The following is a 19932-nucleotide window of genomic DNA, read 5'->3' as shown; positions in this document are numbered from 1 at the left end:
CCATGGCAGCTGATTTCAGCACCGGCGCTAGGGAGAGGAGAGTGCCTTATTCTAGTAAATAGGGCGCTCTCCTCCTCTCTCCTTTCTACGTAGCGCAGCACAGCATTTGCAGCTGCTGCAGTACGCTACGTGAAAAAATAGTAAATTTGCCCCTGATTTGCACTAAAATATAGCGCTAAATGCAAGCTCTGCATTTTGCCTCATTTTCTATAATACGACGTAATTTTTCTGACATTTGGCGTAATTATGGAAAGGAACCCCTAAATAACACCTGAGATTCTTTATTGGGGGGAAATGGGGGGGGGGGCAGAGGAGTTACGCCCACAAAGCAGTGAACCTCACCGCCCTTAGTACTGTCTCTCCTTGGTGTTGTTTGCACACTCGCAGCCTCACATTTAACCAGCCCACACAGACTTCGGACGTGCACACAAATGACGCATGCAGTGGTGCAACGATTTGTGGCACACACACCATAAGATTTCAACATACATGAGCGAGGTGCCCCTCCAAGGTCATGGAACAAACAAAAATGTCACTCTGATGCCAGGTGTGCGCGGCACGTGCGTCCGTAACCTCTGCGTGAACACTAGAATCTCTGCCCTTCTACAACCACTTCCTGCGTGGGAAGCGCCTAGACGTGAATCCGTTCACCGTAACGCGCTGCCCAAACATCACTCACTGAGTGCCCCTTGCCAGAGCCTGAGCCGCCTCAGGAAGTCGAGCCTCTGACATCAGTCTGCGCAGCCCTCAAGAATGCGAGGCGTGAGCCAACATGAAGCAAACCAAGTAAGACACGGCGGAAGAAAGAGCAGCAGCGGCGGCGAGCAGGGAAGGTGCGGGCTTCGGTTTCTTCATTTAACGGTGACGTCGGCGTGTGACGGAGGGCCACGCCCAGGTGTGGTGGGCTCCGGGGCCAAGCACAGTATCCCAAAAGTGCGGACAGAGGCGTATGTCCCCCACCCGCCGACCTTCAACTTTGAAACCACAGAGATCGAAGTCCCCGCGTCTTTGACTTTGGCGGAGAGGACTGAACTGTTCGCAGAGGTGAGTGAATGCTTCGAGGGCCCGCGGCGAGGGGTGGCTGTGTCTACGCGCCTCTCCCAGTGCTGCATCCGTAATATTTGCCTCGAGGCGCGTGGCACAGCGACGCGTCCAAGGCCATTGCCATCCCGTACCTAGCCAGAACTGACAAGAGAGCTCAGTGGAGCAAGTGTCTCCTGAGGACAAATGCGTTCGTCCTGCTCGTCGCGCAGTCCAACCCTGGCACTGCCGGCCCACTTGCTCATCTTTTCCACCTAACATTTGGGGCGCACAGATGCACTTGAATTTGTGATGTGCGCTAAATAAATGCTTTTGTATTGTGAACTATGGAAATGATGTCTAGGTGTTTACTCCCCTGTTCGTCCAGTGACTCCCTTTATGTAAGATGCTCAGTGGGATAATGCGCGCGCGGGAGAAGTTCGAAACGGAGACAGGTTCTGGTATGGTGGGGATAGGAGGTGGGGGGGGGGCGGATTTAGCCATTTGTATCCTTTAAAGGTCAAGAAAATGCTAACCGCTGAGCTGCTAATGAATGCTGTATTTTAAGAGCCAGCTTGTTTCACTGTTATTCCTCATATACACGAAATTGTACAAACACATTTAAACTCATACTGTCCTTCTCCAAAACGAAAGGCACCACTGCAACGCATAACCAGAAGAGACTTTTAGGACGTCAGTTATGAAAACTGTAGCAAGCATCGCTGCGTGAAACCAGCAATGCAACAGTTTCCAGTGTGCCCTCCTTAAAACAGGATGGATGCACTGTATTTAATGTATGGCGCTCCATGTCGCAAGAGTTACAGATACGTCAGTATTTCTGATGTACCTGTTGGTGCAAAAGTGGCGCATTGCTGGAGTGTGTCTCAAAATAGATGAAACTTCAGCAATGTGGACCTGTGTCAGTCTTACACCTGCTGTGAACCAGGCGTAAGATATTGACGAAGTAGTGTCCTAGAAGTGGCGCACTGAAATCATATAGATTTCAATGCGCCATTTCTACAACGCATTTTGCGGGGTAACGCCCACCCTGCATACATTATATGTGGCCAGGGGTCTACAAGAGGCGCATCTCCCTAGATGCAACATGGCACCTTTTTTTACACCACCAATGCATCACAAAAAGTGACGCAACTGCGGCGCAAAAGTGTTGCAAAAGTATCACAGGGACTCATAAATAAGGCCCTTAGGGTCTAATTTATGACATGTTGATGTAGACTGTGCTGCCCTACGCCAAAGTGAAAGGGCAGGAATGCACCATATTTGAGCAATACAGTGAAGTCCAGTCCTTGCGGCATGTGCTCGAACCATTTCGGCAGCCTCGTGCCAACGTAGGCACCATTGCACCATGGTGTAAGAGTGCCTCCGTTGCAGGCAGGACTGTTTTTGTACAGGAAGGAGCACCCTCCTGCACAAAAACAATCCTATGAGGCATTTTCATCTTTCTATGTGTGTTTTGAGGGAAAAACAAGGAGAAATTAACATATTTCTCCAAATTGCACCTCACCTCAGGAGGTGTATGGATATGACGCTTTCCCAGGTTTACATCACTTTGTAAATCTGGGGAAGCGTCAAATTCCATGGATGTTGCAAGATAAAATCCACGCCAACACCCATGGAGCACTTCCCAGGCACAGAGTTAGGTGACACAGTCATTTGCGCTTCCTCGCCTTCTCTCATGATTTATGAGGCCTGTCAAAGCCACAAAGGGTGGCTTTGCGTGGCTTCATAAGTCTTCATGAGAGCCCTTCATCATGCAAGTGCCACTTTACCTGGTGCAAAAGTGGCACAGGGCTCTTATAGATAAGCCCCTTAGTTACAGAGGCCAGACACAATCATATCTGTGAATTCTGACATCAGTCAGTGAGTAAAGGTGAAAGGCAGTTTCAGGCTGTCCGACTGTAGAGGATACACAAATACTGTGCACATGAAGTAACATACGCTTGTTTCTGTTGTCAATTCTTTCTGTGTGTATTTTATTGGGACTTCTTTTCTGTTGATTCATTCTGTGGAATTAAGTGGTGTTTTTATGGTAGTCCAAAAATAAGAACGAAACACTGGTTAGATTATGTAATTTCATCTGTTTTGAGAAGTAGTTAGGTTTTGCTGTGGAGAAGACAGTGCCTAATTTGGGCTGGTGGTTTCCGGTGTTCAGCACCGGTTCTTAATCATCAACACCGGCACATGAGCACCAATTAAGGACACATTCATTTTTGGTGGGCACGGGGAGATTAGATGATTCACCCAGAATCACTCGATGTTGAGCTGACGCAGAGACTCAAACCTGGTTCCCCTGCTCCGACGTTGGCAGCTCTGGCCATTGTGCCACATCTCCTCCCCACTTGTTGGTTCTGTGTTAGGCAGCACTAACAGGAGACAGGAGGCTGGCCGAAGCTGCCACCTAACGAGAGCCCCGGCACTTCTTTTTCTACAAATGAACCATTCGGAGAGAACAAATTCACTTAGAAGTCATGCAATGCATCACAGCAGCCAGTCACGGAGCTGCATTGCCTGAAAGGGTGAGAGGAAAACAGGGCCATTTCTACTAAGATCAGTAGTGCTGCAAGGATCCCAAGGGCCCTAGTGCTAGCAAGCAAACTGTCCTCTTTGCCTGCTTTTGGGGTACTAAAATATAGAATTACCAGGGTTCAATGGGCCTATAAGACTCTGGGCCTCTCTGCACCTGCTCCACCAATGCTAGGTTTGCCTCTGACTCAGACATAATGATGCATCTCTCTCCCACAGTGCTTTGGCACTTGGGGGTGACTTGCATCACGCATACATTGTTACACTTTAGTGCACGGGTGAGTGCATGATATCTAGCACAGGTTTTCTAATGGCAGGTACACTTCCAGTACAAAAACTATACTTAGAGTTTGCAACTAATCCAACCGTGCATATGTGCCGTTCAGTATAGAACACATAAAAAGGTGTAAAACTTGGAAGAATGTCACCCATTCGTTAATTGTATGCAACTATTATTTTTGCGCAGTTTCCTGTCTACAAATGTTAGCAGACCCAGCTTTGCATCAAAACCCATGGGTGGTTATGTTGGAACACCCAAATTCCGCTCATGGGACACCCCAATGAGAAAATCAGTGCATACTATAAGGCTAAATTACAAAGTAAATCAAGTGTTGTGCTGGAAACTAAATATCAAATTAACATTTTGCGCCAGTTTGTGTCACTTTTGGTGACACTGAATCAGCATAAATTTGGCCACTACTGTTGTGCTAAGTAAGCAAACTAGAAATCAGCAAGCATTGGCAATGCCAATAGGTCTGGCTTTGAAAGTAATTTTGTATGGTAATATAAAGCACTACAAGCAAATAGCATGGGAATGAATATGTGTTTGTGTGGAAGCAAAGAACTGTAGAATAATATGTGTAGGTTACAAGGTTAGGTGACAGTTACAATGTGAAGCCAGACTTAAACATCCTTCCCATCTATTCTACTGTCAGAGAAACACACCATAAATTATCTAGTTATGTCAGACACTTTAGTAGCACTACAGTGTTACTATGTGTGTGCCCCAGAAAGTTCAAGCTCAGACAGTTGGATAAAGAAACCAAATAACCACAGCTGTGTGGAGGGCAAGCACTTTTTATGTGGAAGCACACAACTCATGCCCAAAGAAAACATGTACTTGTGGCTCCCAACAAAGGGGCAAAGCTAAAACCCCTCTCTAATAATGCTCACATAATTGTCTGGCAACACACTGTCACAATGGACCATAAAAAAGTGAGAACAAGCAAGAGCAGAGTTTCTTTATTTTACTGTGACTTAGGCATTTATTAAAGCTTCCAGCCATGCATCAAAAGTTCGGATACAATATGGACATTAATTTATGAATAGAGTTTTTCACCACACTCATGAGGTTCCAGAGCACTTTATATAGTTACCAAATCAAATTGTGTTCATGTTTCTTGAACCAAAAATGTGAAGAAAGGGTGAGTAGGACCTTCCAGAATTGGATCCTATGACCTGCAGATTCTGCCAGAACCGAAGCCTCTGGCCTGTGCAGCAGGTGCATTTAGCAACAATGCTGCCCTTTTTGTTGTGTCACGTGTTATATACTACTAGCAGCCCGTCCCGACGTTGTCCGGGTATGAAATAGAATGTGTGTAATGTGTGTATTTGGCCAGGGCAATTTATTTTAAAATCTCGCAGTAGACAACATTTTTTGTTTCATTAGAATAGGGACAGAGAAGGCCCAGCTGCAGCCCTGGTTGATGTTAGCAGGTGCGTGTAATTGGTGTAGTGATCCGCCGCCTGAGCCAGGCTACAGCCCTGGTTGATGTTAGCAGGCGCGTGTAATGTTGTTGAATGAGAGAGTTATCAGCCGCGGGTAAATACGTTTAACGAGAGAGTTGAGTGATAGCGAGTAGGAGAGGCTGCAGTTATTGTCCCCGCAGACACGCTCATTTGCGTGTTCCCCCACTAGAGGCCCAGATGCAGGCCTGTTTGATGTTAGCAGGCGCGTGTTCCCCCGCTTGAGGCCCAGCTGCAGCCCTGGTTGATGTTATCAGGCGCGTGTAATTAGTGTACTGATCCGCCGCCTGAGCCCAGCTAGAGCCCTCGTTGATGGTAGCAGGCACCTGTAATTTCCTTGAATGAGAGAGTTCAGTAACAGCGCGCAGGAGAGGCTGCAGTAACGTTACTTACCAGCCCTCCAGGTGAACGCGTTTGTCAAGCCCCCAGCACACGGCCACAGCAGACGATCTTCTGATTAATGTACGACCCACATGGCATGAAGGGCGTAACGTAGCACACACCCCCAGTGTTTCTCACGCCCCCAGCGTGCCCCTTGATGCGGCGCAATTGCGTTCACATGGCATGAAGGCCGGACACACGCCCCCAGCGTTTCTCACGCCCCCAGGAGCCCCTTGATGCTGCGCAGCAACGTAATTGGTGCTTGTATGTACGACTCACCTGGCGTGAAGGGCAGACACACGCCCCCAGCGTTTGTCACGCCCCCATCATTTGTCATGCCCACAGCACACGCCCACAGCCCACGATGTGATGGCCGTACCACACGCCCCCAGCATTAGTCACGCCCCCAGCCCACGCCCACAGCACAACGCAGACACGCCCACAAGGGACTACTTTGCTGGCACGGTTCTTTTACCTTTTAAATGTATAGAGGAGTTGGCCTAACTGCTAAGGCGCTCGACCTCGGACCTGGGGATCTGGGTTCGAGTCTTGGTAACGACGCCAAACATCCTGTGATTCTGGGCAAATCACTTAGGCCCAGATGTAGGTAAAATAGATTTACCGATTTTTAATTACCGAATCCTACCGATTCGGTAATTAAAAATCGGTAAATCTAAGGGGTGGATATGTAGGAACATCCAGATGTTCCTTTTACGGAATCGGTAAATATCTGTATTTACCGATTCGGTAAATACCGACCGGTAATGCCCCATTCATTCCTATGGGCTTTGAAGCCCATAGGAATGAATGGGGCATTACCGGTCGGTATTTACCGATTCGGTAAATACAGATTTTGACAAGGGTGCAGGGGGTGTCACTTTGACACCCTCTAGCACCCCCAAAAAAGATTCGGGGGCCATGTGGCAGGCATACCTGCCCTAAGGGCAGGTCTGCCTGTCATATGGCACAGGTGTGCATGCACACATGTGCATGCACACCGGAATCGGTTTTTTACCATGAAGTTGGATTTCATGGTAAAATAACGATTCTGTAAGGCTTGTGGGACTCAGAAGAGTCCCACCTACATCTCAATGTTACCGAATCGGTAAAAATACCGATTCGGTATTTTACAGATTCGGTAAATTTACCGATCGGTAAATTTACCGAATCTGTAAAATATGTGGCCCTACATACCATTTTGTGAATCTCGGTCGGTAACGGACGAAAATACCGATTTTCGGCCGTTACCGACCGACCTACATCCGGCCCTTAATCTCCCCGTGCCTAACAAAAATGAATGTGTGTCCTCATGTAATGTATCTGGTGCTATGTAAAGCGCTCTTATACCTGACTCAGTTCGGGTCAAGTTCGCGCTATATAAATCTCTGCAAAAAAAAATGGTGGCCGTCTGCATAGCCTATGTCCTTCTGCTTCAACTACCCTTTCCAACGCTGTATTGGGTGTTGCGATTGGTGCTGTGATTACTGAGATTACCCGCCTCAAAGGTTTGGGCTCTCTCTTTATAATATTAGTATGGATATTATGTTCTTTATGTTATTCATATTATATGTAGTATGTAACCCTGTTCTGCTACACTGTGTTATGCCATGCTATGCTGTACTATGTTAAATGTTATCTCAAGGTTTGTCTGCTGTGAGATTGTATGGTATGCTGTGCTATACTAATGTTATATGTATTGTTATGCTATACTTTGCTATCCAGACCTCTGTTATGGTATCTTATGGAATGTGGTATTGTGCTCTGCTGCATGCTGTCTGCTGTGCTATGCTATATTAGATAGGTAAAGCCCCAGCATGGGCCCCAAGGAATCGGTAGGGAGCCATTGCAGACATCCCTCAGTTTTATTTATGCAATCTTTAAATAGTATTCTGATGCAGAGAAGTTTTATGGAATGAGGAGAGCAAAGAGGGCAATTGCCCAGGGACCCAACCTACTATGAGCCCTTTTTGGAAAATGAACTTTCTCTCTGTCTCACCTCTGTCTATTTCTATGCGTCAACCCTTCTCCTCGCTGCCTACCTTTACTCCCAACTCTTTACCTAGGGTCTTCTTAAGAATTGTTGGAGCCACAAGCAAAGCATATTTCTTGTGGTTTCCAAAAAATCTTTTTTGTTTGTATATTATTGGCAGCAGAAACAGTAAGCATTGTCATCCTTATACATGCAAGGCATATTTTAACTATTTTTGAGTGGCCTGATTTTAGTATCTTATGGGCTTTAATTGACAGAAAATAGGTATTACAATTCAAAGTTGTTCCCAACAGGGTCGCTCAAATTATGTCTTGCCCAGGACGCCAAAAGTCTTTAACACTGTTCTGACGTTATCACGCTGTGCAGCTAGGGTGCATAAGTTCTATAACATACCTATGAAGCACTTACAATGAGCTGAATTGTTTCTAGGGACTTTGATTCACGATCCTTTTAAGGAGTGAAGAAAGCAACTTAAAAATGTCAGTGAGTCAAATACTTATTAAAACATTGGAATGTTGGGAGTTCAGTTGAAGACAATGGAGTGCTCCGGGCTTCTAATGGCTGGTAGTAGCCCGGAGATCCAACATTCCAATGTTTATTTACAGCTGTTGCTGTGAACAAAAGGCCTCATGGAGCCTGAGGGGATTTCAATCCGCTAAGGCTTAGTGAGACCTTTGTTATACAAATTAGAACATTATGTCCTCTGGGGGCATAATGTTCTAATAGCCTTAGAGCCCGCTGTATCGGGCTCTCCCGGCTGTTAAAGGCCTTTGCTTTGGGCCTTTAACACTGGAGCAAGCCTTTATTGGCTGGTAGAGCCCGCCACGGCAGACTCTAAGGCTATATGGTACGCTGACTATACATAAAAGGACTATAGGTCATGTGCAAAGCAGAGACGCTGATTTGCCTTCCAAATGTGGGGTGCAGTATCTGAAAAGGGTTGACAAAGTCCCCCTTTCATCAGGAAGCTGTGGAGTGATATCCTTTGACAAAAATTACAAATGCGCTCTGCGGAGATATGAAACCTCACACAGGTGTGGGGAGACCCACTCACTTCTGCTCATTAGGGACACTATCTCCTGTCCTGGACTTTCCCCCTATATATAGTTAATTTCAGGTGTGTTAGCCTAATTAGGTCAATGGAGCAAAACAAGACCCCAACACCAAGAATGCAGTTGAAAATCCTGGGTGGTACACAGTGTTCATAATGGCCTATGGAGTGGCTGTTACCTTACACTGGGGGCCACAGATGGAATGTTGCATCTGTACAGGCCCAATGTTTGATATTCAGGGCTGGTACTATGACAGTTTGTTGTGGAAACTTGACCCACAATGGTGGAATTAGCAAACGTTACACAGTAAATCTCAAACTGGGCAGGAAGGGCAGGTCAAAGACATTTTCTGGCCTTGGCAAAGTGGGCTCTGGCCAGGGTCCCAGCCTTTCAGTGGCCCCCTGACAGAGCCACCTCTGTTCTGCAGAGTCTCGCCCTGATGACCTTGAATACATCTTAAACATATTGTTTTAAATACCATTTTCTTTAATTTATTTGTAGTTTAGGTTATGTGTGAGAGTCTATTACAGGCATTTTGCAGAGAAATGTGGAGTTTTACGCAACATCAATTAATAAAGTTTCTTTTAGATCAAGACAGGACCTCACAAATGTGAAATGGGAGGGTGTCAGAGAGATTATTTGTAGTAATATTAGTGAGCTGCTGTGTTACAATATTGAACATATCACTGCCCCTGAATATTAGGTGTACTGCCTGTGCACTGTCAATGACCTGGCCTAAGAGGGCATGAAAATGCTGAAACTGGATCATAAATATAAAGCTGTTCCGAACCGGCGCCCCAAAACATGTTTGGCCCAGAGCCCCCAAAACCCTTAAAATGTCCCTGGGGCATGCCATGAGGGGCAGAGGTGTAGAAACTGTACAAAGATAACTATTCTGTGCATTATGTGATACAAACTGCAACCTCAAAAAAAATGTAAGTATGGACAAAAATGTTAAAAAGCTATTTATTCTGTTTCACATAATTGGTTACAAAGAGAATCAATTTCAATATAACTTAGGGGCCCCAGGCGCCTGCTGAATAAATCTATATTGCAATGTATAGGTTTTGGATAAGCTTACCCAGGCAGTTAAGGAACTTGCTGAAGAGATCTGTCTGGAATTAGGTTTGAATCATTAAGTAGCTGACATGGCTGATGTGTCTTTTACAGTAAATTACTTGTAATCAGTAGACAGCAGATTTCTATTTTGTGTAAGATAGCTCAGCGGGTTATTGCTTCTCTTGCAGAGATCCTTATTGACTTTCAGGTCGTATGTTACAATCACATCGAATTGAGTGAGTTGTGTATCAAGCAAATAACTTTGCAAGGTATCACTTTGAATTCTTGCCGGTTGATAAGACGTGCTAGGATTACTAGAGATAAATGTATAGATAGCTCACTCTTACAGGGACAACTCAATGAACCCATACAGTCGCTGCTGCAATGAGGGGGAGATGATGTGGCGTAACGGCCATAGCTGCCCACTTTGGAACTGGGAAACCTGGGGGCATATTAGCAAGAACCCTGCGTAAAATTATCGCAGTTTTATCAGCAGGAAGCTGCCGCTAAAGCGGCGATAATGGGCTTGCTAATATGTGTTATAGAATTCCAATAGAAGCCCAGGTAAGATGTCCTGCACATCTAACCTGGGCTTCTATTGGAATTCTATAACGCATATTAGCAAGCCCATTATCGCCATTTTATCGGCAGTTTCCTGCCGATAAAATGGCGATAATTTTACACAGGGTTCTTGCTAATATGCCCCCAGGTTTGAGTCTCAGCGTCGGCTCAACATCCTGTGATTCTGGGAGAATCATTTATATCTCCACATGCCTACCAAAAAGTAAATGTATCCTTGTGTAACGGAACTGGTGCTCATGTAAAATGCTCGGATCGAGTTTGCACTATATAAAACTGCAAAAAATAAAGTGGCGATTGGCAGGTATGACTTTGAATCACTGCAAGGCCGAGTCATCGTTTCTATTGAAGGTCGATAAATTGAGTATCATGAGTGGGTAATTTTAACATCTGTTATTTGCAGTGCTTGCAAATGGTAGACGTGCAGTATGAAGTGCTATATAAAAACAAATTATTTATAAGTATTGAAAACATTTAATTTTTCTTCTGGATTATAAACATGGCGATACATTATTGCAGCTTTTATCGGCTGGATCCTGCCGATAAAGCGGCGATAATGAGCTTGATAATATGCCCTCGTGAATTCCCATAGAGGCCGCCCAGGTTAACACCAGAACCTGGGCTTCTATGGGAATTCACAAGGGCATACTATCAAGTCCATTATCGCCGCTTTAGCGGCAGTTTCCTGCCGATAAAAGCGGCGATAATGTATCGCCCTTTCTTGATAATATGGCCCATGGTTATTAGTGCAATTACACACACCGACTTGCCAGATATTTTTTCAAAACACGCATTTTTTTATATTCAGTGGGCTTGCGTGAAAAACGCTTTTCAATCTCACTTTATCTCTTGGAAATTAGTGAAATGACACCTGAGTGTATCTTTGCTGCTGAATTGAAAGCACAGTTCCAGTCGTGATGCACCATTTCAGTCGTAACCGCTCCCAATAGGACATCAAATGCAATCCAGACAAAAGGGATTCATTAATGCCTGCCCATGAAGTGAGCTGTTTCCTGCCCTGGGAAGGAGCATTTGGAGTCCTTGGACAGTGACAGCTTCTCTGCCTCGCAACAGGGAAATATAGGAAATGTAAAATGTTAGTAACTCAATGTTAATATCATTTTATGTTTTCCTGCTGCAGCAGATTTACAGGCGGGGTGGGGCTGGGCTTCTCACCTAGGAGCAGGAGGAGGAGAGGTTTGCCCACTCCAAGTGCGCATGAATGTTTGGCCGGCCATCTCGGGCCAGCCAAACAGTCATGCGCACTTTGCATGTTCTCCACCCTGGCTGCATTACAGCCTGGGTGGAGAACATGCCCAGGCTCCCACTGTCTGTCTGAGCACTGAACTACAGCACTCAGACCAATTACAATGCTGCATTGCAGTCAAGTGATTGGCTAAGGGGAGCCTGGTGCTTACTGTTCTGGCCGGACGACACGAGGGAGGAGAGACGCATCAATCAGGTATGTTTTTTCTTTTTTTTTAACACACCCTGACCCACCACCCCGATCCTTGCCAGACTTCTCTGGTTCTCGCCTCCTGCAGGCTTTAGCACCACAAAGCAAAGCAAATTGGGCCTATATGAGAAAATTGAATGCGTCTTGCACCAGCACATAGCATGCTGGACCCAGAGGAAGAGTCACTGGGACTAGCACACAGGGCCCATTTCCGGTCAAGAGTAGCTGCTGGAATAAGAATGCTAAAGATTCCCACTCTTTTCTAACACTTGTTGCATATCAGTACTCTGGTTACAGCAGAGCCTGACAGCAAATGACATGCCCCTCCTCAGTGTCTTAATGCCCGCCACCCCCAACTCCCCCGCAAAGCCAGAGGTGCACAAGAACAACAGCAGTGGTAGAACTTACGGGGCTGTGATCATAAGGATCTTCTTATGAGTAGGTGTGACCTTCTCTTGCAGTGCTCCTCGTGTGCACCCAAATTTATCAAACTTTCGCAGATTGCAAAGCTGCAAGACACCTTGCTGCACTACGCTGCATGAAAGGTAGTGTCCAGGAATGCGCCATATTTAACATTATATCGCGCATTCCTGCCATTTCCCTGAGCTGGGATGTGCTGGCTTGCCCCAATGCAGGCACCCTTGCACCATGGCGCGCCGCAATGGTGCCTGCATTGCAGGCGGGATTATTTTTGTGCAGGAAGGAGCCTCTGAGGCTTTTTCCTTCTTCTATGTGTGCTGCAAAGTGCATCACATGTGGAAAGAGGAAAATACAAGGAGAAATAAAGATATTTCTCGCCTTTAATCCTCCCATGGGAAGGTGCAGCATTTTGGCGCATTCCCATACTAATGGTAAATCTGGGAAAGTGTCAAAATCCATGGGTGGATGCGTGGGAGCGCCCCCCTAGGTTTTTAGTGACGCAAGGCAGCAACATGCACTGCCTTGTAAATGTACAGGAATTTATATAGCGCAAATCACCAAGCGGTTTCTAAGCGCTTGCTTAGGGAACCCGTCCTGGTATTCCCCTGTGAGATAACCCCGGCAGGGTATCCGCAAGGTGAAAGCCAGGCATCCCGCCGCGAGGGGCCGTTGTGGAGATTAAGCAAGCTATTGCCCAGAGTTGCAGAGTGTGAACCCGTGAATCGAGTAGGCACCAGAGCGAGAATTGTCGAGTCCATGGACATTTTTGGACTCAAGACCCCGCCGAGCCGGGAATTGAACCCTGGTCCCAGGCTGACCTCTGCTTACAGGTCTGCCTCCTCTAACCAGTGAGCCACACTTCTCCACTTTCCTCAAGATGCACAAAGCACTGCAAGGCCATGCAAAGTGACTTGCGTTGCTTGGCAAATCTGACTTTCGTGTTGCGTTGCCCTTGCATTACCTTGCGTGACACAAGGGCAACACTACACTATGATAGATCTGCCCGCTAGTCCTTATTTCAGAGGTAAGCTAGGAATACGCGAAGAATTAGTCACAGATAAGATTTTGTGTATAGAACAGTCAGATTCTAAAAGAGCCACAGTGTTCTGAGCCTTCCTAGGGCTAATGGGAAGAGAAAAAGCAAAATAGAATAATAGGGAAAAAAAGGAGGTACATTCATGATTCACGAAAGGCAGATCCTGGAGTGAGTCAGAATGCTCCCATCCCCCTTCAGCGATGTTAATAAGTAGAACATCACTCTGGGCTGATGTGCATAAATAGTTTACAGCCTGCTGCTCTATCATGTGCGAAACGTATAAACAAAGGCATTTAGTCAGAACATAAGGGATTAAAAGACTGCAGCGAGGCAAACTCGAATTATACAGGCCTTGTGAGTATGGAGCCAGTTGTTTGTCTCTGTAAAGCCATTGTGACATGTAAAGCAGATATGTACCACATTAGTCAAGCCCTACTATGGTAGTAGTGTGGAATATGACCGTGGCAAGGCAGGAGTTCATGTTTATATGCACTGTTTTTGGTAAACTTACTTGAAGTAAAGTATTTCATCGAGCCACATTTATTTAACTGGCAAAACATACAGTATATATACATAGTTATTTAATAGTTCAGAGCATTGTGCGTGGAGGAGACGCACCGCAGAGCACTTCAACCTTTGCCTTCGACATTATTTGTTGAGTGTCTACAGGAGATGTCATGCCAATGTAAAGAAAGAAATAACTCTCTGTGTAAAGACTTCCTTCTGGGGATGCAATCATAGAGTCTACTTAGAGTCAATTACTCAATCAAAGCCCTGAGGTATGCTTTCACTAATCATTCTTTTCTTGATATTCATTTAATCTCAACCTTCCATCATCCTGGCAGTATTCAGCATAAACAAAGTGTACTTTATTACTATCTATTCAATTACATACTCTTTCAGCGGAAAATACATACATCAATCTATTTAAAACAACTTTTGTGTAATACACAGGACTCCTTATGATGATTTTATTAAACAAACCTGATTATCATTAGTTCATGTGCATAGCAATTTGTAAAAGGGGGATCATTTAAATAGAAAGCAATTCTGTAAAACCTATAATAGACAAGAAGCGGCAGTACGCTCCATAATTCAGAAGTATTGGTATTTAATCAGGCATGATCCCGTATTAGGCAAAGTGGTACCATGCATGCCGGGCGTCACGTTCAGAAGAGCTAGAGCAAGGAGGGAAGGCTTGGTCCAGGGAAGCCCTGAGAGTAGGAAGCCTCCTGGCGTGATCAAATGTGGCCTGTGCAATGCGTTCCAGCATGGCAGGAATGTGACTGCATACACATCACCCTTGACATCATCCATTAAGAGCATCTGAGGCCAATGCAACTGTAAAACAGATTACGCAGCTTGCATCCTCCAATGCCCATGTGGATTGATGTACGTGGGCAGTACCACACTTCCCATACATAGGAGAATTATCCAGCACTTACAGGCAAAAAGAAATCGGGACAGAGGTTACCGGGTTGCTCGACAGTTCGGGAAGTCATGGAAGGGCAGTAACTGGTTTGATCTATTATAGGAGCAGCACCGACGCCCACTAACCATGCCCGCAACCTGGGAGTCATCCTGGACTCCACGTTGTCAATGACTCAGCAAGTAAACGCTATCTCCTCCTCCTACTGCTTCAACACCCTCCGCATGCTCCGCAAGATCTACAGATGGATCCCCACCGGTACCAGAAAGACAGTCACCCAGGCCCTCATCAGCAGCAGACTGGACTACAGCAACGCTCTTTACGCAGGAACCTCAGCCAAACTCCAGAAACAACTACAACGCATACAGAACGCTTCTGCAGGCCTCATCCTTGACATTCAAAGCCACATCTCAGCTCACCTGAAAAACCTGCACTGGCTCCCCGTCAACAAAAGGATCACCTTCAAGCTCCTCATCCACACTCACAAAGCTCTTCACAACACTGGACCAGCGTACCTCAACGAACGACTCACCTTCTACACTCCGAACTGCCAGCTTCGCTCCGCTGTCCTCGTCCTCGCCACCGTCCCCTGCATCCGCCGAACAACCGCCGGTGGCAGATCATTCTCCCACCTCGCCATTAAAACCTGGAACACCCTACCCATCCGCCTATGACAGACCCCAGACCTGCTGGCGTTCAGGAGACTCCTCAAGACCTGGCTGTTCGGGCAGCAGCAGCACCCCTGCCCCCCCCCCCGCTCCCCAGTGCCTTTAGACCCTGATGGGTAAGTAGTGCGCTCTACAAATAGATTGATTAATTGATTGATTATTTGGTGGACGCAATTGCCCTCAACATTCGTTTAGGGGATAGAGAGAGTCTATGGAGACAACTGGACTCCAGGTACATAATAGAATTGAATACCAAAATCCCAGAGGTTTTCAACATGGAGGAGGATTTGTACCCTCAGCTGTAAGAAATAGAAATGGCGGTTAGGAATTCCCTCTGCATCCACTGTGATTTTACAGTTGTGATTTTTAGCCAGCCTGCACACACATATTTTCACAAACACACACTATTTCACTTTAGGGAGTGATATTCAAAGCCATGCAGTACAATAAATTACAATGTAGCATAGAATGCAATAAAATACAAGTTCATCCCTGACAATGGTAGTCCCAGCCCATCATGGGCTATATTGATTGATACCGTGCAGTTTACATCCTACTATGTGAGCATGCTAAGCACAATGAACCGTTAATTGAGCACCCTGTAGGCGTTTGATGAATCAATGCATTCAGACATGTTTAATATTCCGATAGCGCAACAGTAAATGTATGGTGAAATCTGAATGTACCGTATTGTCAGGCAGGTAGCAGTAACCTTACTGCAGCGCAAACCTACATTGAGTATGAATGACTAGCTAGACTTTGTCCTGGCGTGCTTAATTTGGGTTTTACATATACTGTTACGATGTAATAGTAAAATAGAAAGCAAACACCGCACACTGAGGCTAGCAGGTAACGAGTAACAATGTAACAGTAGAAACTGCAATGCAGCCATTTGCTTAACATGCTGTAATTTTTAATTTTCACCAAAATTCAGGTCAACTGTAATTGCTGTGATTTTAATGCTTTAAAAATGTGAACCGTATTTCCAGTAATGCATTACATGGAAAAACTACAAATTTAATGTATATTTAATATCAGTTAGAATGTTCAGTTATTGACTCCAACCAAAGCAAGTCTGTTTTCACTGTTTGTGTTCACGTCATATGGTGAACAATAAAATCATTGGTGTAAAATATCTCATCGCCATGGTTGACCAAAGCTACAGGGCAGCGGAAACACGTTCCGAGAAGCATCATCATTTTTGTATTTCACGAGGGTTTTTTATGAGAAATTACAGACTATTGATGAGTCCGAGCAAGACGGCGTACCCTTTGGTTTGGGGCACAGTGGCAGGCGGCAAGACAGAACGTATAATTTATATATTATATTTATATATATATATATATATATATATATATATATATATATATATATATATATTTGCAATCTTTTGTATGCCTTCAATTATTCAGTTGCACCTGCACACCTATGCGCTTGCAGTGCTTAATTTGTAAAAGAATAAGGGGCGGGTCCGACTGTTTTGTTCAGAAGCATGTGGCCAGTGTAGATGAAAGTTGGGGTTCAAAATTTGGAGGCTGCATAGTCTTGATTCCACCTCACGCCTCTTTCATCCACCACTAGACACTTTTTGCTAATTATTCTGTCTTTCTTTTCACCCTTCTTTCCCCCTTTTGCATTTTTTCTTGCTTTGGGTCTGATGAGGAAAAACAAGTGCCAGTCGCCAAAAATGAGTACCTGTAGCAGTGTTTAATTGGTAAAAAAGTGCCAGGGCCCTTCTCAGGTGGCCACTGCAGCTTGAACGACCCATTGCCCCCGCCAGCACTGCTATTAACAGTATCAACACAACTACTAAAAACCACTCTCCTACAAGTGTGACAATTCATACTATTCCTGGCCACCCAAAGGTTTAAGAATGGTGTGGGCGACAGGTAATATTCATTTTTAATGTATATTGAACGATTAAACGATTGTTGTTGTGCTCATATGAAAATTAGACAAACAGGGCCACAATGTGGCAGACTGTCATAAGAGCCAGTGTAAAGAATGAAGGGGCAGATTTACGACTTCTGGCGCATCTCTGCTAATCAGCAGAGATGCGCCAGAAGAGTTCCGATGCATCTGCCCACCCGTGCGCCATCACTGATGCGCCGCAATGCGGCGCACCGTGGGGCTCGGATGGGCAGATGCGTGACGCATCCCCTGCGGCAATGCGGCGCATTGCTGGAGTTGCATCGCAAGCGCGACGCAGCTCCAGGAATGCTCTGGGGGCCCTATCTAGGTAATGCTGCGTCAATCCTTATGCCTGCTTCAAGCAGGCGCAGGGTTTTGACGCAGCATGGGTCTAAAAGTGACTGAGTGAAATCTTGTAGATTTCACTCAGCCACTTTTAGGAGGCGTTCTGCACCGGGACGCCGCCCCCCTGCGCAGGAACGCCTTCTTGTGGTGCAGGGCTTTACAACGTGACGCATATCCCAGATGCATCACGTTGTAAGTACCCCACACTATGGTGCTGGATTTGTGACGCAACGGCAGCGTAAAAGAGGCGCAAGGGGCTTGTAAATCTGCCCCGAAGCGTCTGCCAGTGCTAAGCACCAAATATCCTGGCTCAAATTAAGTACTGGCCAATGGGCTCCACCTGCAACCACCGTGTCAAATTAGGCCTGCTTTCATTTTATTGACATAATCAGAACAATTAGAGGCCACGCTGTGAAATAGTGCAGGTGCAACTTCATCTCATTATGCATTCAATTTCTATGCCCATTTTGCACTCATTTCTAGGCTGACTACAGCAATACTTTGTATCTTGGCATCTTGCTGAGAAATTGCAAAGGATACACAATTTGCCGCCAGAACAATACTGAATCTGCTCATCTTTGGTCGAATGTCTTAGTTTTTGTAGAAATTAACATTGGTCCCGGCCGCTAAAAGAGACATTTTTAAAACTCTTTGACTGGGCCACATCCAGAGACGTTTTAAGGCATGGACAAAGTGAAATATAGGGATCCCCCCTTTCAATGTGCCTCATGGGAAAATGAAATTTCTCTCTATCTCACTTCTGTATATTTTTCTATCTTAATCTTTAAACTGTAATTCAATACTGTTAGGCAACAAAGGGCTTGAATTAGCAAAAAAAGGTAATACAATTCGAAGTCATTCCAAACAGGGCCCCCAAAATATGTCTTGCTCAAAATGACACTGGCCACATGTCTTTCAATAGAAATATTCCTATGTATTTTGTAGGCGCGCACTGAACCGACGGCTCTAAAAGGCCTCTAAATTCCTCCTCTGCTATCTCCTGGCCATTTGCGGCATCTGCAAGAGAAGGTCGGGAGGATGACTCTTTTCTCATCTTGCCCCTAGGGAGTCTACCTGTAATCATCTACCTGTAATCCAAATTTCAGGAACCCCCCCCCCAAAAAAAAAAGACATGGCTACTTGCCTCTCCTCAGCCTTTCTCTGACCTCTGTAGTTCTGCACCAGAGTGCCCTTCTCCGGGGAGCAGCGCTCTTTATAAGGTATGATATAACAAAGCACTTGTAAATGTAATGTAAATGTAGTGGTACTTGTGTAGCGCACGAATCACCCATGAGGCATCTCGGCACTTGTACGAATACCACTGAGAAACCCTTCCTGGCCTTTCCCTGTGAAGTGCCCACTCCTGGGCACCCCCAAGGTGAAGCCAGGCATCCAGCACTGTTGTGGAGATTAAGCAAGCTATTGCCCAGAGTTGCAGAGTGGGACCCATGATTAGAATAGGCATCTAGGCGAGAATTATCAGGGCCGAGGAAGTTGAGCCCAAGACCCGCCGAGGCGGGAATTGAACCCTGGTCCCGGGCTAGACCTCAGCATCAGGGTCTGCCGCTCTAACCATTGAGCCACACTTCTCCACTTGGCTTGACAACAGCTCAGCACTTTGCAAGGGCTGCTCTTCAGGGGGAAAGAGAAAGCCTCCAAAGTACAGCTGGCTGAGCTAGAAGGAATGAGGTACACGATGCGAATCCTGAATATTGAGTACAGAATATCGCGGGTAACTAGTATCGTTGACAAAATATCAAGGGACAAAATATCGAACGTGTAAGCATGCGTAGATTTTCTATACCTATCTCTATATAAATGTACCTTGATGATATATACATGTACAAGAATAGTAAATGTATACTTAATGATATGCACTTGCCTTTCGATAATTTGTCCCTCTATATTTTGACTACAATATTAGTGCGCCACAATATTCTTGTACTCAATATTCCAGAGTAGGATCTATTGCTGGATTTCATGACTGTTTTGGATTCAGTCATATTGTATTGTAATTGTAATTTTATTTATATAGCGCTTACTACCCCTGACGAGTCGCCAAAACGCTTTTCGGCAAGTAGCACGCTACTCCGGAACCCAAAAAGGATTAGTGGTGGATAAGTATAGGGAAAATTGAGTTCATTTGAGCAGTGACCATGTGAGTCTATTAGTTAGATTGATATCGCGAGCTAGTATGCGTTTCATTATATGTGGACTGATATGGAACGCCTAAAGGTATGAAGATGCACCCATAATTAGCAATCGTAGGCAAATGTAGCCAGCTTGTAATAAAAAT

The 19932-nt window shown here is 45.4% G+C and overlaps 1 protein-coding gene across 1 annotated transcript in view; it reads left to right on the top strand.

The window, feature by feature from the left end:
- The first annotated feature begins 615 nt into the window (after positions 1–615).
- The window catches only part of KIAA0040 (KIAA0040 ortholog), a 158733-nt gene continuing 139416 nt past the window's right edge, over positions 616–19932 (top strand). The window contains exon 1 of the mRNA XM_078641987.1: positions 616–1044. The gene's annotated coding sequence lies outside the window, so the exon portion shown is untranslated. The remainder of the gene's footprint in view (positions 1045–19932) is intronic.

The sequence above is a fragment of the Lissotriton helveticus genome, chromosome 1_1 (assembly GCF_964261635.1).
Source record: "Lissotriton helveticus chromosome 1_1, aLisHel1.1, whole genome shotgun sequence".
NCBI lineage: Eukaryota > Metazoa > Chordata > Amphibia > Caudata > Salamandridae > Lissotriton > Lissotriton helveticus.
This window is presented reverse-complemented; position numbering and strand designations above follow the sequence as displayed.